At 37.5% G+C, this 22,174-nt stretch overlaps 1 protein-coding gene across 1 annotated transcript in view; it reads right to left on the bottom strand.

The window, feature by feature from the left end:
- Window positions 1-11,785, bottom strand: part of LOC131560618 (sodium channel protein type 1 subunit alpha) — an 88,509-nt gene extending 76,724 nt beyond the window's left edge. The window contains exon 1 of the mRNA XM_058809464.1: window positions 11,681-11,785. The gene's annotated coding sequence lies outside the window, so the exon portion shown is untranslated. The remainder of the gene's footprint in view (window positions 1-11,680) is intronic.
- Window positions 11,786-22,174: the final 10,389 nt, after the last annotated feature.

Genomic DNA, 22,174 nt, shown 5'->3' with positions numbered 1-22,174 from the left:
TTAATTAAATGTGTACTATTCTCCAGACAGTATGGAAATTTGATCAGATTTGCAAATATCCTTTTTCTACCCCTAGTATTCACACACTTGCTAGGGTTCACTAGTAAAGACTATGTAGTCTAAAAGAAACACTAAGAAATTAACTTTTAAGGGCACATTTTCTGCTCTTGGTATATTGGAAGCATTTAAGAGTGCATATACCATAGGATAAATATTTTCAGGGGATGTTTATATGCTTTTATGCAATCCTAGTGAAGATAGCTTTTAGTGGATCTGTTTTGGACCCTATACAATTTATTGTACACTGCCTGTTACATCTCAGATATCTACTTCTTTTTGTAGACTCACAGAAAAACCAGGCTGGAAAAAAGAGATCAAGGGCCATCTAGTTTATCTTGCCGCCCAAGGCAAGTTTGCTTTACCTATTTCCCAACAGATGTTTCATCTAACCTCTTCCTACAGACCTTCAGGACAAACATCACAGATTCTTCTGACATTCTGCTACAGCTCTCCACTATCTGCTTTAGTAAAATATTTGTTCTCACATCTCATCTGGGTGAGCCCATTTCTTCAATCTTCACCTTCTGTGCCACCCACTCTGGACACAGAGAGCACAAATCATCCTCAGCATTCAGCTTCTGGTGATCCCCCAGCCCCTGCACTTCTGTTTCCATGAGTGGGCTTACTCCAGGGATCCTGCAGAGCTACTGAAAGAGCCCTGCTGAGGCATTCTAAGAGGAGCACCTATCATCTGCATTCAGAAATACCTCCAGCACCATTTCCTCTTAACAGATAAATTTGACAATAATTTTAATCAAAGAAGCGAAACACTACAAATAAAAAAAAAATGAAGGCTCTCACTCTGAAGGAAACAACATTTAGTAACAGTACTGTAGTTGCTACTTTGACCTGTCCTCTTTGACCAATGCCATCATTAAATAGAGTTATTAAATAATTGAGTTGCACAAGCCTCTCCATTTACTAAGTTTTTGTTTCTGACCTTGACAGGATTTGAGGTTTTGTTTGGTTTTGCTGTGTATTACCAGGAGGATAATTATCAGGTTTTTTTGATTTGTGTTACAAAGACATTTTTAAAAGCCAATTCTAGAAGCAAATTAGACAGTGTCTTGAAGGAGTAAGAGAAAGATGACAATTGGTCTACATGTTTACAAGGCACTGATATGAATTACAAAGATAGAGGGAATTAGAAGGGAGAGAGCTTGGAAGCTCAAACTGAGCGGGGTGTTTCTGAGACTAAAAATATAAGGGTTTTGTCTTTTTCTCAGAGACTTGTGGAAAAAAGAGGAAATTAATTAAAAAAGGGGGTGGAAACACTTTAAAATAGAGCACTGAAGGACGGTTAGAGATCCACTAGATACTGCTGCGACAGAAAGCAACTTGGGTTCTGAAAATGCAATGTAATGAGAATTTCATGGCAGAAAGAGGAAGGAGAGAGAGAATTTCTGGGGCTGATAAATTACAACAATAAATAGCAGCGTAGATGAATCAGAACTGTGGATTTTCAAATTATATTTAACATGGCAGGGAAGGTTTCTACCCAGATTTTCTTAACAAGTGCAAAATAAAATAAATTTTTTTTCAGAGCTAAACAGAATTTCAGAACAGCACAAAAGGAGATCTGAAACCACCACACACTGGTGAAAATGGAAGAGACAGAAATAATGACTCAATAATCAGTAAAAGACAACAATCCTAAAAACACTGAATACACATGTATTTAGTAAAACATCACACTGATTCTTTCAAAAAGTCTAACTCATATTGAATAAAAAGAAACCAGTGTATTTTACAGAAATTGGACTAACCCCAGTATGATTGAGTGATGATTTCTATGTCCATATTTGCTATTTGATTAATTTCTTCACTCATACCAAAATTTCAGTTGTTTCCATCCAACTTTTATGTGCTTTTATGGATAGAAATCTACAAAGAATAAGCCTACAACTAGAAAAATGGAAGTAACACACCAGAATTATTGGGCTTTGGGAAAAAACATCTAGAGAGTTTGCATGATATTGCCCCTCTCCCTACTATATTATGTTCAGTCAGAAATGTCAGCTGTAGATTTTAATAGTTCAAATTTACTCAAAGGTTCTTTTTCCCCACATTTTAGAGCAGTAAAGCTCTAGGATTTTTTTTCTCTTGTAGCAATGCGATCTCTTAAGTGCTCTAAAGTATTATACTAAAAAAAGTCTAATGGTATTCCTTCTCTAGTAAGTCATACTGTATCCATAACACTGGTTGTCTCAGTTTAGAGGTGTGAATAAATATTGTTCAATTTTTAACTTGATTTTTTCTCTGTTGTAGTCATTTTGGCACCACCAGAAAGGGTACAGGTCAAAGACAGGACTCTTGAGGAATCCCACTGCCTCCCACCTGCATAAGCTGTTATCAATGAAGAAAAAGAAGGCAGAATATGCTTCTGTTACTGGAAAACAATCCACAATTCTCTTCATGGAATTTAGCCCAGAAGACACAATATATTTTCCCACAGATGAGCTGTGGGGCTGGAGTTCAGAAAATGAATAAAATGAAGGAAAAGATATTAATCCATGAGACTGACTGCCACAGTTCTAGATGCACACAGAAAAATAAGGTCAAGATTTCTGCCTCGTGTCAAAAGAATTTGCAAAGTACCCACTTCTCCTGATTATTAACAGACTACTTCTCACAACTAAGGGTAGGAGAACCCTCACACTTAGTTAATCTCAGTTCTTCAATTTCAGGCAGCCAAAAATGGTAGAGAAGGATTTGTAAAATATAATTTAAAGGACAAAATTCAATGCTAAGCTATGTGGGTTTGCCCATTAAATATGGTGTGTTCTGCCATGAATGTAGAAAACTCTGGAATTAGAATTCACATGCTGGAAGGATGCAGTGCAAGGTGGAAAGCAGCAGCACTGCCATCCATAGAAGTCAACAACAGCTAGTTGTCCTCTAAACTGCTTGGCATTGGGTAATGCATTGAGTGCACATTCATAAATATTGGGAAGCTTTTCTAGCTCAAGACCATCTTCATTTTAAGAATAAAAGAATCTGCAATTGATTTTATCTTCTCAGCTGTTGATGATAACAACTTCTGAAACTTCAAAGCAAGTTTATGTTTTTACATGATAATTTGAACAAAGGTTTCAGTGGTCAATAATAAACTTCCCTTGCCTGATATAAACTATTGTTTCAAACAGCTGATAGGATATATATTTTCTTGATATACATTTATCTATAAAATTTTTCTGTAAGTCATCATAGACCTTTACATTTTTTACTTTTGGCACCAGACCATTTGAAAATTGCTGTTGTTTTCCTAAAATTTCACTAGAATTGTTCTGATTAGACTATGTCTTATGCAAGCTCTTAATTTCTTAATTCCCTGTCCCACTCCCCTTGATACTTCCTTCAAAATAATAAAAACTTTCTGACAAACTGGGGACAACTAGTTTAAAACTGCTTGTCTCTAACTTGCCTCCCTCTGTCTAAATATTTCAGCAAATATTCAAGATCACACAAACTAGGCTCAGCAGAATAAAGTCTCAGGATGTCAGTCTTGACAGCAATCCTGTTATTGTTTTGCATTAGATTTCAGAGTAATTTTTAGCACAGCCTTTTTTCTTTTGTGCTTGACATCAACACATTGGTCAGGCATGAAAAGCACAATAAACAAGTTCAAAAATGCATCACTAACATCAGCCAAGATAGCTCAGGAGTCTGACACCATAACCACAAAATAAGCATTTCTGAAAAAAATACAGCTGAATAGGTTTTCAGTAGGGACAGAAAACACCAACCAATTTTCAAATACTGCTGAGTGAGTAACAACAGCTTTCTCAACATGGGGCTGAACAAACAGCCCAATCCCAGGAAATCAGTACAGTGGGATTCTTTTGAACACATACCTCAGAAAAGCAGCAGAGAAGAAATCCATTTGAGAAAAGGGGCTGACTGAGCTTGAAGTCCACCTGGCAAATTTCTTGTGCTGTTTGAAAAAGCAAGATGGTTCAGATGGTGAACCAAGCCATATCTACAGCATTAGACCCAGTCCTCGTCATGTAAATCAAGGTAAGAGGTGCCAGCAGTGCATCTGATCAGACAGACTAAGGGCAGGGGGAGGGAGAGAGAAAAGAGAGGGTTGCCTTTCCTCCTTTGGGAAAACATTGGTGTGAAGCATTCAGCCTTTAACAGAGCTTCTCCATGGGAAGGAAAAACTGTACAGTCCTGCAGTGCCTTGCTTTAGACTTTAATATGTCTTCCATGAGAAGGAACAACATGGCCTCTCTTATCTTCCAAAAAGTTCAGGGGAAAATATGTAATAATAATTTAAACAAAATCACCCTCCAGCAAAGAGGCAAACACCCAAAAATATAAGGCCACTGAAACAGATCTTGTAACAAAATGCTGAGATGCCAAAAAGAACTGATTGCAGCTTGAAAAATATTTTTGAAGCAAAACACCCAAATTTCTCCTCAATTATATGCTTAAAAGAAAAAAAAGGAAGGGAGGTTGGGGTGGGGGATCCATGCTGACTGCTCACATAAATGCACTAAGGTCTAGGATTTACCATCCTCCTGGCTTACCTGATAAAACTGGAATTTTAAAAGCATTATGGAAAAAAACTCCAAAAATCCCCCAGGAGATAGTGATGATGAAATGCTTGAAATGCTAACAGAGGTGTTTAGATTCTCAGTTCCAAAAGATTAAAAAGTGTTATAAATTGCTGCATTCTCATTGAGAACGGGGGAAAAAAAACCTCTGCAGTATCCTCTCTGCTTTGTTCTCAGCTTCCTGTTCTGAGGCTCACTCTATCGTACCTAATACAAATCAGCAAATAGCAGAGGGAAAAAAAAGAGGGGGGAAGGGAGGAGGGTAAAGAGAGACAGAAAGGAGGATAAAGATAGAAAAAAAAGGGGAAAAAAAAAGATACTAAGCCATCACCTGAAAGGACAGCCCCATCTATTGGTAAAAGCAAAGAACCGGCTGGAAAAGATCGCTTTTTAAAGAGATTTCCTGACCTAAACGAGATGGAAAATCTGCAACTCCCTTTTCCTTCAGGGAGGGACAAAGGGCAGGGACAGTGCTGAGAAGTAGATTTCTTTATCCAGCGTTAAATGAACTAAGGTTTTCAGTAATTTTAATTTCTTTTCAGTTAATTACTTGTCTCTGAAACCTGTGAAGGAAATAGTTTGTGTTAGTCTCAGCCCCTTACGAAAGCACCAGAAACCTTTCCAGGTCAGCCTCTGGCATGTCACAGATAAACGCTACCTGTCCTCTGTCCTGTTTTACACCTGCCCTCTGAAGACTGGGGGGAGACTCAACCTCATCAGTCATGGGTTCAGTCACCAAAAAAAGGGTTCCTGAGCCCGAGTCCCGTGACGTGTCCATCCATTGCAGCCTGCACTGCTGATCACGCCGCTGGTACGGCTGCCACGTCAGCTCTATACATCCCCGGGATTCAGATGGCAGCTGCGCAGCCAAATCTGGAACCCAGACAAAAAAAGGCTCCTTTTTAATATTCACACTGCCAAGTGACAGTAACTGCTAACACAATGAACCCCATCTGCATTGGACCTGCCTCAGCTGGAGCTGAATCAGACAGCATTCTGTATTTCTCATTTTGCTGCACTGAGCAATGAAATAAAAATGGGGATGGCCATGAGTGAACACTTGTGAAAGCCCCAGTGCCTGCCACGCTGGACAGGGGTGGGCACAGACTGGTAGGAAAGGAAAGGAGCAGGCAGTGACTGCCAAGGTGAGAGGTGCATGGAAGGAGGGCTAAAAATAACATTGCATTTCTTTCACTGCTCAATGCCATTTCTGCATCTAAAGACAGAAGAATATGAACCTAATGAATACCTGTATGCAATGAGGCATATCTATAATACACACTTAATGTTAGCCTCTGATTCAATGACTCCAAGAAGCTTTAATGAATTTTATGCCTTAGAGTCAATTCCAATATTCTGATATGGGTTTTTTTCTAATATTTTTCCATCATGATGTTTTGATTGCTTAAACTTTGTTTGAATTCAAGCTATGTGAATCAGAATTTTTCCACCTCCCAGTGGTGACCTGAGATGCTTGTCCCAGGAAGCACTTGTAATCCTCTCAGTACAATACCTAATTTTCAAGCATTTATCAGTACAGAATGTTATGAACAAGTGTTCTAATAATGAAATCTAATTGCTCAGTTTTTAAATATGTTTTCTTTAAATACTGCAGTGATTAAAAGGACACAGCAAGCAAGTGCGTGACACTAAATATTTAGTTAAAACCTACCATAATAGATTGAAATACTAATACTAAAATGTGACAAAGAAATGGCAAGACCAAACCGGACACAACCATTCAACCTGTCTCCTTTGAATACATCTGAGCTCTGATTTACAAAGCCCTCACATGCTTTCATCTTTCACTGCTATCATGATCACCAGTTTCTAATATAGCTTTTCTGCTGGCACTAGGTTGCTCAGTGGCTCAGGCAGGTCCCCTTTACCCAAAAGCTGAGTCTATGATCTTCAGGTAGAAAGAGCAATCATTATCTTAATATTAGCAGTTGGTAGCACACAATTCAGTTTTTTGGTTCTTTCTTAGGTACAATTCGAAAGGGAGATTTGTGTGTTTTTCTCATATTTGCAAAGCTCTTTGGGATCATGTAGAGCATTTGCAGGTGACAAATGACTTTGTAGCACTAGTAACCCACCTGACTCAGAAGCCTTAAACTTCTAAAATCTAAACAGATACAATTGCTGATGACAATTGATCATTCCCAGAAATCTTTCTATTCATGGAGGATGTTTCTGGAAATGATGAATTGTCCGGTGTTTATAAACACAGATGTATGACAAGGTTAAAGGTAATATATTTGCTCCTCAGCCTGAAGTTTTAGTATGAGTCCCTCCAGTCTTTGCTAGGCACATATGACATGTTCCAGGCATAGTTCCTTTCAAATACTGCACTTTGAAATGAAATAAACATAAAATTAAACACTAAACTAGGAAAAAATGAACTAAGACATCCTTCTTTAAGCATAATGAGAGGTTCAGCATAGGATGCTTAATATGACCACTGACTTTGAGAAATCTCCAAGTATCATAAACAGAATGTCGAAAACTGTTTTTTCCAAGCAGAATTCTCATGGCTACAATTTCACTGCTCATAGTACAACTAGGTGCTCATATTCAGCTCCAGCAGCTTACATTGTCAGGAAAAATGATAGAGTTTCTGATTATCTTAACAAGCTTCTTTGTGGTTTCTTGAACCAGACTGTCTTCTCTTATGGGGTTTGAGAGAGATTTGATCAACACAACAGCAACTTCTTTCCAACTGCTAAAGAGCTATACCCCATGAATTCTTGTATTTTTAAAGTTTTATATATTGCACCACAACTGAAAAAAATGAAAGAGGTATAGATTTCTCAGCCAGAGCTGCTCTAATTCTAAGATAGATGGAAAATTAGTAAATAAAACATGGTCTCTCTTTCCTGTCCTCCCCAAAATCTAATATTTGCCTTCTTTACCATCTGTAAACAAATAGTAAATTTCTAATAGCTAGTCAAATCATTTTTGAAACCAAGCAAGACCAGGATACTCATTGTATTTTGTTTGGGAATCTCTGAGCAGTTCTTTGTGCAGGTGTGGTGCCAAATCCCTCCCTGAGTGCCCAAGGAGGAAATGGGCATGGGCTGGAGCAGCCACCCTGGAGAGGATGGCAGGCACAGAGCAGAGCAGGGACACAGCTGCCAGGCACACCTCCAATGCAGCCATGAGCTTGCAATCCTGCAGATTTCACATTCTGCAGACCTGGTCACTTTGCTTTAATGGGGATCTGTGGTTCATGTGTCCTCATATTCATTTTGACCAGTCCTGCCTCAGGAACACTGTGTAAATATTTAAGGGCTCTGGTGAAGAACAGTCCACTAAGATTTTGGCTCAAGAGCCTTAGTAATCACCAGGCATTAGGAGAGTCTGTTATTCTTCAGCACATGAAAAGATTCATCTGGAAGTCCTTCTCTTGTGCCCCTCTGCAGCACAGTTCCTTTTCTGAAAAGACCTTATAATGAACTGTAAATGAATTTAAAAGGGAATGTGAGTTTACGTATCTCTATCCTTCAGCATTTTTGCTGCAACAAACAACTATGTTTCAGCATTTTTTTTGCTGCAAACATAGTTGTGTACAATATAGAGAAACCTTCAAAATTAACCTTAGAAGTTCAGATGTTCAACCATGGCAGGTAAACCACATAAGCAACAATTCATAATGGTATGTTCAATTAATAAAATGTTAAGAGCAATATATAAATATATATGTGCCTTCTTAATTAAAGTTTATCAGGTACATTTCATTTACCAAAACATTTAAAGCAAATCTCCCTTGATTGTTTACAGTATCTCCTTCTAGTGTTCTAGCAATGAATTCTGTGAATTACAGTGGGTGTGGGAAACAGCTAATGGAGTAATTAATCTAACAGATAAGGGATTAGCCAGCCAAGATCCTCAGTGGACATGCTGGTGAACATCATGATCCAAGGGACATTTTCTCTTTCAAAACTTGTGTACCAATTGTACTGCAGTCACAGAAGTGCTATCCAAGCAGTTAAAGATGGGAAACATCATAATGGAGACCCAGGACCTGAAAAATGAGACAAACTGTAGCAACACAGAAGACTGCATCCAACCAGTTTCAAGGAAGAGCAAGGAAAACCTCTGAATAAAAAGCAGAGTAACTTTTTGCACAAGGAACAAAGCATACCTCCCAGCTTCTAAACAGCTATTTTGAGAATAGGTAGAACACATTTCTACTGCAATAGATTTTTGTCTAGGAATTAGCAATATTTTTGTGTACTAGATGCAAATAAAAATTGGCAGTTCTAGACAGTGAAAGATCTGCATTTGTGAGCCCAAACTTACATGGAAAGCTTGTCAACTGTACTACTACAGTCATATTTAGTTGTTACATGATATAAACTAAAACACTAATATTTTTAGTCTTTCCTTCTCAATTTAGCACTAATTCAGCCATATGTGTGTCATCACAATATGTATCTCAACTACTCAAGTAAAATGGACCTGAGATCTGAATAACTTATTTGACACACCTTGGTATTGTGTTCATGCTTGTCAGTTTTGGTGTAATTTCCATAACTATAAAGAGAGCAAAGAAACTCCTTTGCAGTACAGAAAATTCTAGTGCTCAGAGAAAAAGTGAAGAGATAAATTTGTCAGAAAATCCAGGTACATAGTCTCATTTGAGGGAATAGAAAGTATATTGAAAGCAAGCTACTTATGCAGTCGTGGATTGCACAATTCCAGTAAACCACAGAAAAATACCAGGAGGAGGTATTGACCACTAATAACCAATATCCTGCATTGTAGTGGGTTCAAAACATATTTAACAGCTCAGATTCAATTTCTCAGACACCAGAATATGGGATCTATGAATGCACATAGGAAACACCATATTCTCACACTTTGTATCCTGCTGTAGTGTCTGCAGCTTGCTATGCTGAGAAGTATTGTCTGCCCTGCTATGAACCATGATGCAAAAAATAAAAACAAGACTTCCAGAAGATCACTATACATTTAAAGACAATAAGGCTTTTTTCTTCTTCTAATTGAATAGATATGTTATTAATACTCCTTGAGCCTGTAAGAAAATACCTCAAGCACCCACACTTGAAAGGGAATGGAACACAGTGTACTCATATATAATAGCGTAACTATTTTAGAACACTTCATGCAGCAAGAGACAAAGAATGTGAAGTACATCATTACAATAATTCATGGTACCTGGCAGTTTTGTTCTAAGTTCCTATACTATGCTATTATTTTAAGTTTGTTTGAAGACATCCTTCTGTACTTTGAAGTCTGAAGTGGCATCTATAAAATATTATACAATGTAATGTGCTGCATTGCAACAGAGGTGTTATCAAGATTCCAAAAATGAGCCACACTTTCTTGAACCTAACTTTCACAATGTAATTAATGAAGGCAGCAGCCAGGTGTATCTAATAAAATCACAGCCCAGTCTATATGCCTGTCATTAAAAAGAAAAAAATTAGTAACTGTTAAGGTAAGACCATGATGAACAGACAATTCACTGCTGGGCAGTTCTTTTCCAGAGAAAGAGAGCTTTTAAAGACAATAAGAAAATGATAAAACAATCCACCTCACTTTGAAACAAGTGCTGATATTAAAGCCTGCTAGTTATTTCTAGAACAATGTGAAGAACAACTAGTTTTTTTATGGGGAGGAAAAAACACATTTTAAAGGCTTCCAGGCTTCCATTCTTCCCATCAACATGAGTTTTAATCTAATATTAATACATAAACTCATATAAATATCCAACCTTATTTTGATTTAGGGGACCTTGGCATTTACATTTAAAGTGAGCAGTTACCTATTAAACATTACATTTTTTTCAGTGCCATATCATAAACTGTCAACAATTTTGCATTCTTAATTTACTATTTTGACATTCATTAACATAATAAAAACCCACTATTTTAAAGTTCATATTAAAAAGAAATCCTGGCAGTAAGCTGTTAAATACAGTGCATTGATAACAATGCTGACCAAAGTTCCTCTCGGTTTTGTTTTGTTTTTGGTTTTTTTTTTACTATACATTCCCCAGTATTTTTTAATTCATTAATGTATCTTAAATTTGTATTAACATTCACAAATTGCTGAGTCCCATGAAGGAGATTCACTGTACCCCAGAACAAAAAAGTTGCTGTCCAAGGTACTGCACATAACGACAAGTGTTCCAATTAATCTCTTGAATGTGTTAAAAATGTTTTCAGATTTATTAGCTGTCCTTAGAAAGCAAGCTATCCCTGCTGAAATTCCTTACATGATACTGCAGTATCAGTGTTATGCTGTTACTTTCCAGGGCCTCTTCTACTGCATTCCAGTATGATCAGACATTCCAGCACCTGACAATAGCCAGTCTGTATAATTAAGGACGAACCTGTTCTAGTCTTTGTTACAGACTGATTTTCAGCAGGGCTGAAATACAAAACAAAGTCTTTGAATTCCACATGGTGCATGAATAAAAGCTGCCCTCTAATATAAATCCAGCTCCCATTTACTGTTCTGGTATTCTGCAGAGCAATCACTAAATGTAATTTTATCTGCAGTATTCACCTTACATATCTCAGAAGCATAATTATTCACACATTCCTGCAGTACATAGCAAATAGCATCCTGGGTTTAACTGCTGCTTCAGAAAATAATCCTAGAGTATAAGAAAGTTAAATACAATTTTTGTTTCTTTTGTTATGTTTAATAGGAGAAGCAGATTTGTAATTTGCAAGGCTAAAATAATGCAACAGCCAAGAACTGCATTAAACCTCTCAGAGCTAATAGCAATATGCAATAATGCTTTCCCACACCGTCTTCAAGCAAATGGATTTAATTCACTGCTTAATCAGCCAAATTAACATTAATATGGCTAGAAAGGATGTTTCTTAACAAACCAAATTTATGGTTTATTTATTTGCAAAGTGTCTTAAGGCTGAGATGCCTAGAAGAACTACTGTGTTAATTCAATCATGCTGACAGAGCTGGTTTCACCTAAGAAATGATCTCTGCAATTCACAGCATGGCTGACAGCTATCTGCATGGAAAAGCAGCACAGTATCCACTAAAACCATGCAAAAAACACTCACCCAAGAAGAAGTAGCAAAGATGAGGATCCAGCTTCCAGACCCCATGAAGCTGAGGGAGCAATCCAGCAGCTTGCTCAGGCCAGCAGTGTCTCTCCTACACTTGACCTAGACTGCCTTACATAATGAGGAAGCAGTGCTGTATCCTGTGTGGAGGAGCAAGCTGAATGTCATCACTGGCAGAAGTAGGGAGAACTGGCAGCAGGCAGGCTGGTAGTTAGCATGGAGATCACGAAGTCTGCTTTCCCTGACTGCTCTGGGAGAAAACACAAGAACAGCTCAGAAATGCTGCTGTCATTCCTCCCCTGGAACGAATGACCGGAAGGAGCGAGGGTGTTCCAAGTGTGAGGCAGGCAGCAGGAGCTGAAACTGCAGCTGTACCTGCTCCAAAGCAGCAGAGCTCCTGTCACAGGGTGTCTGCAGGAGCTGCAGCTGTACCTGCTCCAAAGCAGCAGAGCTCTGCCACAGGGTGTCTGCAGGAGCTGCAGCTGTACCTGCTCACAGGCAGCAGAGCTCTGCCACAGGGTGTCTGCAGGAGCTGCAGCTGTACCTGCTCCAAAGCAGCAGAGCTCTGCCACAGGGTGTCTGCAGGAGCTGCAGCTGTACCTGCTCACAGGCAGCAGAGCTCCTGTCACAGGGTGTCTGCAGGAGCTGCAGCTGTACCTGCTCACAGGCAGCAGAGCTCTGTCACAGGGTGTCTGCAGGAGCTGCAGCTGTACCTGCTCACAGGCAGCAGAGCTCTGTCACAGGGTGTCTGCAGGAGCTGCAGCTGTACCTGCTCACAGGCAGCAGAGCTCTGTCACAGGGTGCCTGCAGCACTGCTCAGCTGCAGCCCCAGCAGCGCGGCAGAGCAGCGAGGGACACGAGGGACACGCTGCTCCCGCACACCTCTGCCTGGCCACGGCTCACTGCGGTGAGTACAGGGGAAGCATCGCTACATGAGAAACTCTGGGATGCATTTCCAAAGGGAATTGCTATTCCCTCCAAGAAATCTTACTGCATGCAGGTTAGTTTCTGGAAAGTACCCATTTTTTACCTGTTGTACGTGGTGTTACAGGGGTTAAACTGCTTCTATTACAGAGGTTTGATTTTTCAGGAAAATGATGGGTAAGATATATTATCTGTTCTGAAGATATTTAAGGTAATTTCTGGTGTTTCTCTGCTTTTTTCTCTTTTTTTCTTGAGAGAAGCCTTGGTATATTTCCTAGTTTATTATTGTTTGGGTCATATCAGCACTTCTGTGCAGGGCACAACAGGAGAACCAAGTATTCAGGCTTAACCAGCCATTAAAACCTACATAACCTTATTTACAAAAGTTTACTTTATATAAATTTAAACTATTACATATAATTTGCATTCCATAATTTATTTCATTTTAATGTTTCAATAGTAACTGAATAGCCTTAAATACATAAAATGCATATAGAAATTATTCTTGAACTAATATTTTGATAAATAACATTTCTCTTTACAGAAGAAGGCAAAGGTTTCACTAAGAAGTTTTGTGGTTATACTTGAGACTGCTTGATTAGACATTATCAAGAGTAAATGCAACTGGACACAAAATCCTGTGGCAACATTAAAAGACAGGTCGAGAAAAGTTTTAAGTCCCAATGTGGAACATTGACTGGGGTTTACAGAAGTCAGGTTAGGTGCAGACTCTATTATTAATAGTTATGTCCTAACCAGACTAAACATGACTTGAGCTCTGATCTCAAAAGGGAAAATCAATGTAAAAGAGATAAAAATAATACAAATTTTTGTTTTCCAAATCGATTTAATTTAAATTTCTTCTTTTGAGATAAACTTACAATGACTTTTCTATTAAATTTCATAAGGCAAAAAATAAAGCTTGGTTTTCACTGGTTTTGAAACATGTATTTTCATTGTCTCTTGTTGAATGCTTTCCTTTTTTCCTTTCTTGAGAATAAAAAAAAAAAAAGAAGAAGAAAAAAATCAGAAGCATTTGATATAAAAGGCAGATTCCTAATAAGACCTACAGCTAGCATGCCCTGAGTTAAGTAGAATGTGGAAAAAATAAAAAAGCAAGAAAAATATAATTTGAGAATTATTTTTAAAACCCAATTATTTCCATATTTGAAATCAGTAACTGTTTTTCCAGTCTTCAGAAAATAACATTAAAATACCTTGGAGCAGTCAATTTTTTACATATTGGTTTAGACTGCTAATGAGGAGTATCTATTAAAACTTCACATAATTTGTATGCACCAACCTTGACTTTTGGTGTGTTTCAAGTGTTAAGTAAGAATTCTTGCTTTAGAAAAAATCTGTTTACATACTTGGCCTGGGTTAATCAAGAGTTGAAAATATCATGACCTGTATTAGGCTTTGGAGACATATACAAAAAGTTTAAGGTGCAAAACCAGCAATTCTGTTGGTCACAGCACTCCAAACAGCAAAGCAGACAAAGTACTCACCTAAAGAAAGCTCAGGTGCCTCCACAGCCATGGCACTGGACAGGACAGTCCAACTAGAGATAACCAAATGTTGACTGCATCAGGTAGGAAAATAAAGAAAGTTAATTGGTAAAATACAGGTTACCCAACCCAATCCACGGAAACTGAGTAGAAAAAGCTACCTAAATGAACAGAATGCCAATTTGGCTGGCAGCATTGCAAAGGCAATATACAGTTTGCTTGATGTTGCAGTTCAGGCAAACTTGTCTAAGTTTGATACAGCTGAATCCATCTTTGGGCTAAATGATGAATCAGATATTCCCGCAAAGTTTTCCAGTCTCATTTTCCATGATATTTCCTACAACTGTGTATCCAACCACAGCACAGCCTCATCACAGTCTGGATAAGTAAATCCAGTGTAATGGTTTGCAAACATTAAGTTTTGTTATTCAACATACACCTGAAAGCCATAGCTTTTGTCTGGAGTATAAATACTGTTTACTTCTCTCAGGTAGTAGCCAAATTGCTCCTCCATTGAGCCACAGTACTTTTCAGTTTACAGTAACTCCTATAAGCATTTTTCCTTGGGTCAAATCTGCTGGCAAGTCAAGACCATCTAAACAAATTGATACAGAAAATGCTGATATGTAGAACGTTCAGCAAAAGACTTTTTCTGAGCCAGTTGCACTGGTAATGTGAGTATTAATGGCTAATGCTTGACAGTGGTGAGAAAATCAGTCAATTTTATATAATACTCAACTAGCATATTAGTTATTCTGATGCCTCAGCAGATAGGTGGTCAAAGTAAATAAAGTAAATGCTGTTTGAACAAAAAACCCTTTTAAAAACTGGAGTCTTTTAAAAACTGTAGTCTTTTGAAAAATTACTGCAGAAAAATCTGCTGATTGGAAAAGAAGAATGGACTAGACAACCCCTCATGAGGATGGAGATGAAAATAGGAATGTTTGGGGGCTTAATGGGAGGAGTTAAAAACTACCTAAACTCTTGCTACACACGTTAGGAAGATAATGCTAGTCATTATTACAGAAGACTGTCAGCCTGTAAAATAAATTCTGGAATTGTTCTTTTATGGAAAATATGGCAATAGAGGTTTGCAGTGCTTGTCACTAAATTGCCCTTACTTGCTGAGTTTATTTCCACAAGGTCCTTTCTATTCCATGCTATAATGAAGGAAGCAGTATCTCATAGACCTTACTCCTGCCAACAACCTTGAGTAAACAGGACAATGTTTTTTTAGAGACCTTGCTCTTAAGATGCCTTGCACATAAATAAATCATTACTTGAGGTTTGCTCATACTAATATAGATTCCATTTGGGATCTGCTGAAACACTAAAATGCTCTGGTATCAGTGACTGGAGAGACAACTACAATACCTTGTGGTGCAGGTTTTTGGCGTTTTTTCTGTCCTTCTCTGTGACCTTTCTCTCTTTTCTCAAAATAATTCATCACTTGTGTTCCTGAACAACCTGCACAAGTGAGTCATGCTGAATCGTGTAAACAATGGCTCAAAGTCTTCAAAAAATAAATTCCTGCATTTAGACCTGATAACACATAGTCCTGTAAATGGAGGAGGAGGGGGATTCCTTGCAGGAGTTCTCTACCCAAGTCTCTCTGAAGACTTTGACCATTTCTCTGCATGTGCTATTTCTGTAAGCAAAACTTATAAATGCATAACACATACCTCCTTTTTGAAACAGGTAGCAAAAACTTTTGATTTCTTTCTTCAAATATTATCTAGCAGCTCAAGACCTCAATTTACTCTGCATATATTTTTTTATTTATTGACTCAGTCATATAACAATGAAGACCACGGGAGGACTAGCCAAAGAGGAATGATTTTCTCTTTTAGTTGGCTGAACTTCCACCTATCTGACTAACGTCAATATTCAAATAGGCAGAAGAACATCTCTAAATACCATTTTGTCCTTAAATGATACCTTACCAACCTTGCAGCTGAATGAAACAGCATTTTAAAAAGCAGTCGTATTTCCAAACAAATTGTACAATTTAGATGTTAAGATGTGTCAATGTTTTCAAGCTTCCTTTCCTTAGCATTTGACAATATTTAGTGCCCTACGTATACACAGAAGGTCCCTGATTTTCCACCAAATGATGAAATATTCCAGTCGTGAAAGGTGAACACTGAACACTCAAATTCAGTGGATACTCCTCAGATGGGTATCACTAATTTAGCAATTTTGTGCTCACATGCAGTTTCTGATATTTAACAATATACATTACCCCAGAAAATTACTAAAAAAATATAATCCAATTAAGCATAAAACCTTCTACAATTAAACTATGAACATTAAATAGGTCAAGGTCACAGTAATCTGAATATTCATAGACTGTTCTTTCATTTCCCTTTGACATCTCTTCCTCTACAATAAAACTAGCTATGATAGTCTTTTAAATTCCTTTTCAAGATTCTTTGTGAGATTTATAGGGTTGCCTATTATACCTCTGAGAGTGCCTATAAACTGATTTCCCAAGTGACTATTTTTGTGCTTATCTCATAAAAAACCATCTGCTGTTTTGCATATTAATACTAAAAGAGAATGGCAAAAATAAGAGGAAAGAAAAAAGTTGAAAAATGAAATAGCAGTTAATTAACAATTCAATAAATATGCCTATTTATTTTGACTAGATGAATGATTTTTATCAACTGAAAATAATTAGTACTGGCAGGCTTTTCTGCTGGATTTTCTTGTGTCACTGATTCCAGGATGTTGAATTTACATTTAAATTATTTTTAGCATCTCCCCAAACTAAGTTTTATGAGCCTAAGAGCAAAAAAAAGAATGACACTTAGTTTTGGAGTTGTCAGTCATTCATCAGAACATTTCTAGAAACTGTAGTTGTAGTACCTTGAACTCCAAGCCATGAGTTATTGATGCCTAAGAACAGTATCAGGCAACACAGATTTATGGTTCAGCATAATAAATGTACCATTAGCACTAAAAGCAATAAGGTGCCTTTTTTTTCTCCTTTTATTTTTTCCCAAACCCCCCCTAAATAGCCCCCAGCATGCACCATTTGTGATATTGATTTAACACAGATGCAGAACTGGCTAACACAAAATCCTGAAGGACCTACTACAGCGAACGTGTTTGCAAAACTGGTTATCCCCTCTAGCAACACATGAAGATACAATCAGTACTCACTTTTGGCTAAAAGGCATCAATACATCACTTCAGTTTCTTTCTGGATCCAAGTACCTTATTTCTGTCTTTCTTTAATTGACATGGCCCAGACCAGTCAAACAAACTATATTACTTTCATTAAGTTTTAATGTCTTTTCAAGTCTTTGAAATGTCTATTTTTTTGGGAAGAAAAATAATTCAGATATAATTCTTTATAGAAAAGTGATACTTCTTGCATTTTGCTTTACCACAAATTTTAGAAATATGCTTAATAACTGCAGGGTAACAAAAGGGTGGGTGAGCTGTTAAATGTTTTCAACAGATCTCTTCGGTTACCACCAAAGAAGTTTTTTCAGCTCCTATATTCTTGTTCCTCTTATTTCCATCATTTGGATGCTTCCAGGAAATAATACAGATTCCCTTTTGGTTTCTTGCTTTTCTTCCCAAGATGTTCCTAGTTACTTGGGCATAGTTTACAATATAAGAGCTCACAATTAGGTAAATCTGAAGCCTGTGTCTCAGGTAATTTCTCAAGTCTCTAGTGTCTGTAGGTATTTTCCACAGAGGACAATACTGAGCAGTAACCAAAGCTCTTCATGTTATGTATTCCACATCCAAATTTGGAACTTGCACACTAAAAGCTCTCATAGGCAAGAGACTGTTCAGCCTTCCAACTAGGTAGAGTGAATACAGATGGTGCTCAGGCATCTAGGTCAGGGTGTGCTTCTGTCTCCATTTCTCCTTCACCAACCCAAAGATAAAGCTCAGTAAGAAGGAGACAAGTTTTTGGGATAATACCTTTGTACTAAACACATCAACCTTCATGCAGTGCTGCATGACACAGTGGTCCAATGCACCAGATGTCCCAAATCTCTGTGTGTTGAGGGTAGTCCCATGTAGAGCAGGAGAATTCAGGGGCTGTCAGTGATAATCTGCAAATCCCAGGTTCTGAGGTTCCAGTCCTTTGCTGATTGATAACCAGTGTTTTATTATTTACAAAGCAAGATACATCCTTGCCAGCACCTTAGGTTTGCATACACATTTCACACTTAAGTGATCCTTTGCCTAATGCTGAGCTTAGCAGCGCTGCCCAAAAGCGTTAAAAAGATACGAATATTATCTCCTCTAAAGAAAATTCAGTAACTTCTAAAATGCCTTGTTTTAAAACATTTGTTTTATCTGTCAGAATAAGTACTATTTTGGCTACCATTGATTTTTCATTTAAGTAAGCTCTGAAATAAAAACAATTAACACAATAATTGCAAAATCAAGAATAGCATTTTGATGTTTGCAGGACAAAGTGACATGAAAGTCTGTTATATTTGCTTATCCTGCTCATCTTTTTGATGCAGCTGTCTCTTTTTTCCTTCCCTTATGTGAGAAAGTAAACTAAATGTCCTTGTAAGCCACTCTGGCTTGATTTCAGGCAGAGTAAATCAAACAAACAAACAAACAAAACCAACCATAAACAGACAAAAGCAATGCCTAAAATGCCTCATCATCAAATGATATTAGCTCTTTATGCTAATCTATTTCAAATTGATTCCACACTGTAAAGCAATATCTGAGAGAAATCTACTGAAGGAATTCTTCCTTTCTCAATCTTCCCAGTTGGTAATTCTTCAAAATTCAGCTGTATATTCTCAAATCACTAAGTCCTTAGAAGTCAATAAAGGAAAATACTTTTTTGTTCCTATTTTTAACAGGTCATCTCAGCTGAATTCAGCAATGTCTGTTGTTTAAGGTACTTTAATGAAGAAAATTCTTCCCTTGATCATATTTACTTTAACAGTTTTTAAATTTTATTGGAAGCTGTGGCAATGTGACCTTGAGAAAGACAAGTTTCTACTCTTCCTCCTTCAGTTGCTTACAGCGCAGTATTGGGATGCCTATCACAGTCCTGACAGAGACTATCTTCCTCCCAGAACCAGCACTTCAATTTAATTCAGCTTTGAATCATTGCCTTGCAAAATGCAGATTTTGGTCTCCTTGTGTTCAAAGGTGGACTTGCAGAGGAAATCAAACAATGCAAATCTCTCTATTCTATCACCAGAGAACAACTGGCTGAAACCTTCTGAAAGCTCCAGGTCTAAAGAGTCCTCTGGGAAGAAGATTGAGCTCTTTCTCACAACACATATCAGAATTTCTGTGGAGCTCAAACAGAATCACAGAATAATTTAGGTTGGAAAAGCCCTCTAACATTGCATCCAACCATTAACCCAGCACCACTGTGTTCACCACTAAACCATGTCCCCAAGTGCCATTAGAATAGAAACTAGAACAGAAACATTTATCTGCCCATAACTTCAGCTCTCAGACCTTCCTCCAGGATTTCTGTCTTGATTCACAGTTTCCTGAAAACATTGATTTGCCACTGAACTTTCATTACCTCCTCCTTTAGGACTAAGAGAACAGCATGAGTAATTTTTTATTTTTCCCTTTTAAACATAGCACTTCTGTGAGGATGCTTGAGCTTTAGCAGGATTACCCTGATTTTGGTTGGGAGGCTATAGTGATATTTTATTTCTACAGCCTGTGTCCCTCCCTCTTTGTTACTCTGAGTCTGCTGGAATTGCCATGTCAGTCTACAATTGGAGCAGTATGATTAAATCTGCCATTGCCAAGAGCTGTTCTTAAGCATTTTCAACACCAATATAGAAAGGAATGCTAATCCATGTTAAGTTTACTCAATTGAAGCCACATTCAGATAATGCAGTAATTTTAGGAAAAAAATGGAAAATAAAACCAACATTGCTTCATAGAACTTCAGGCCTCATGGGCTAGAATGTCTAGTCTCAGCCTTATTCCACTGGATTTATCTCAGTTACGCTTCTAATGAAACCATAATTTATTTATTTTGACTGGAATCAGAATGAAATTAAATAATTGGGTGACAAAGGTCATAGAAGGAGGACAAAAAAGTCACAGCAAATGCTTCTATGGTAAGTGATTGCTAGATGAAATGTATCAATATGTCCTGTGCTGCAGAAGAAAGGTTTCAAGGGCTTTCCCCTTCCCTTCTTGCTGATATGAGCTGCAGCCCTAAAGCTCAACAACCACTTTAAAGCTGAGTTCATGAGAAAGATACAGCTGGCTCACTAGTCCTTCAGACTACAGGTATATTTTGGTAACTATTTAATTCCCAGTGCTAATTTAAACTTCCTCAAAGCAATTCAGAGGAAAAAAAAATAAACAGAATATAGACTAAATTATGCATCTTGCAGAAGTTGTTTCATGACCTCTCAACTATATAATTTGATTATAAGACTAATCTTAAATCAGAACTGCTCCTATTCATCATAGGAAAAAGCTTCTTTAAAGATGAAGGGAAAAGAGGCATTGCTAAGTTAGCAAATTGTATGATGGAAGTGAAGGATTTAAATTTGATTTGCTCTGAATCAAAGGCCCAGACCGGTTCTATGTCCACTGCCTTTTGCATCAGCTGTTCCAACACTTATTTAAAATAAACTGCATTTTATAAGGTAAACTCATCTAGTATCAACGGCTGTTTTTTTAGAAAATATTCCATTATCAGATGAGCTGGGGAGTTCCCAGTGTAAGAGCTTCTCCACCCACCATAATACGTCCTTAATTTTCTTTTCATCAAGTTCATAAGCTGAATTATTTAAGCTTGGTTTAAATCTCATTGCCAGTCCTTCAAAACACATTTTTGCATCTCACACAATCCTCTAATAGACCTTTAAACTCCTTCTTAAACAAAAGGCAGAATATTTTAAAGAAACCTCACCAGTGCCACATGTTCCAGCTCATACCATGCTCATGTCCCTGCTTCTACTTGCTGCTCTCCATTCCCATCATCACAGTAGCACATTGGCCTTCTTGCCCAGGCCATTAACTTCGAATTCCCAGTTCTTGTACCTTGCATTTGACTACCTTCAAATTTGGTGTTTTCAACACCAATATTTAAACCAGACTATGCAGCTTGCCTTGAAATACCAACCCTATTAACTTTGTTCCTTATTCCATGTCATCTGCAAACTTTACTATCAAAAACATTACAGCATAGTGTGCATAAATGACAAAAATACTAACTACACCAAATAAAGAATCTATTTCTAGAGGGTCCTTCCTAGAAACAATACCACTCAGATACATCTCCTCATTAGTAATATTTTTAAATCAATTAGCCCACCCTGTAACCCACCTAATCTGATCACTTGCATCCAAAGTGTTTTAAGTGTATGATATTTAGTAACAAAAAAAAAAAACTATGCTTCTACACTTTATAAATAGATTTATGATCTTTTCAAAAAAGAGAGTAATTTGACAAGATTTATCTTTGTGCTCATTACCATAATTAGCACTTCAGCCTCTATTTTGTTGTTGTTGTTCAAATCCAAATATCTTCAGTATTTTACTTGGAACTGACATTCATGTAACTAATCAATAGTTCTTCAAAATGTCATTTCTAGTGTTTATAAATTTGGAGTTAGATTGGAAGTTCTCCAGTATTCCTAATGTCGTATTTTCAGAAACTTGCTGTTTCTGAAATACAATAAGGGAATATTACTGTTGTTCATTAAGTCTTCACTGATTCATCTCATTTATTTCAACTTTGGATACACAGCAATAAAATGGAGTCCATGCCTGGTATGTCAACAGACAGCATTCAGAATATTAAAAATAATGTATTGCTTCACTCCTTTTCTTTTCATCTATCCTGATGATGTTTTGCTCATCTTTCTTCTGCTATTTCAGTAGGATGCAATCTATCCCTAAGAGTCACAAGCACTACTGTTAGCGCCAAGAAAACTGTATGTGTGTTCTCCTGTTTACCTTTGGACCACAATGAATCCTCAAAAAATGCTTTGTGGCTCTCAAACCCTTTTTGACTCTAACTTGAGCACATATCTCTATTGATAAACTTTTGGGGATCACATCCCTGCCTGTGCTC

The sequence above is a fragment of the Ammospiza caudacuta genome, chromosome 8 (assembly GCF_027887145.1).
Source record: "Ammospiza caudacuta isolate bAmmCau1 chromosome 8, bAmmCau1.pri, whole genome shotgun sequence".
Lineage (NCBI taxonomy): Eukaryota > Metazoa > Chordata > Aves > Passeriformes > Passerellidae > Ammospiza > Ammospiza caudacuta.
The sequence above is the reverse complement of the archived record's forward strand: the minus strand, read 5'-3'. Positions and strand labels throughout refer to the sequence as shown.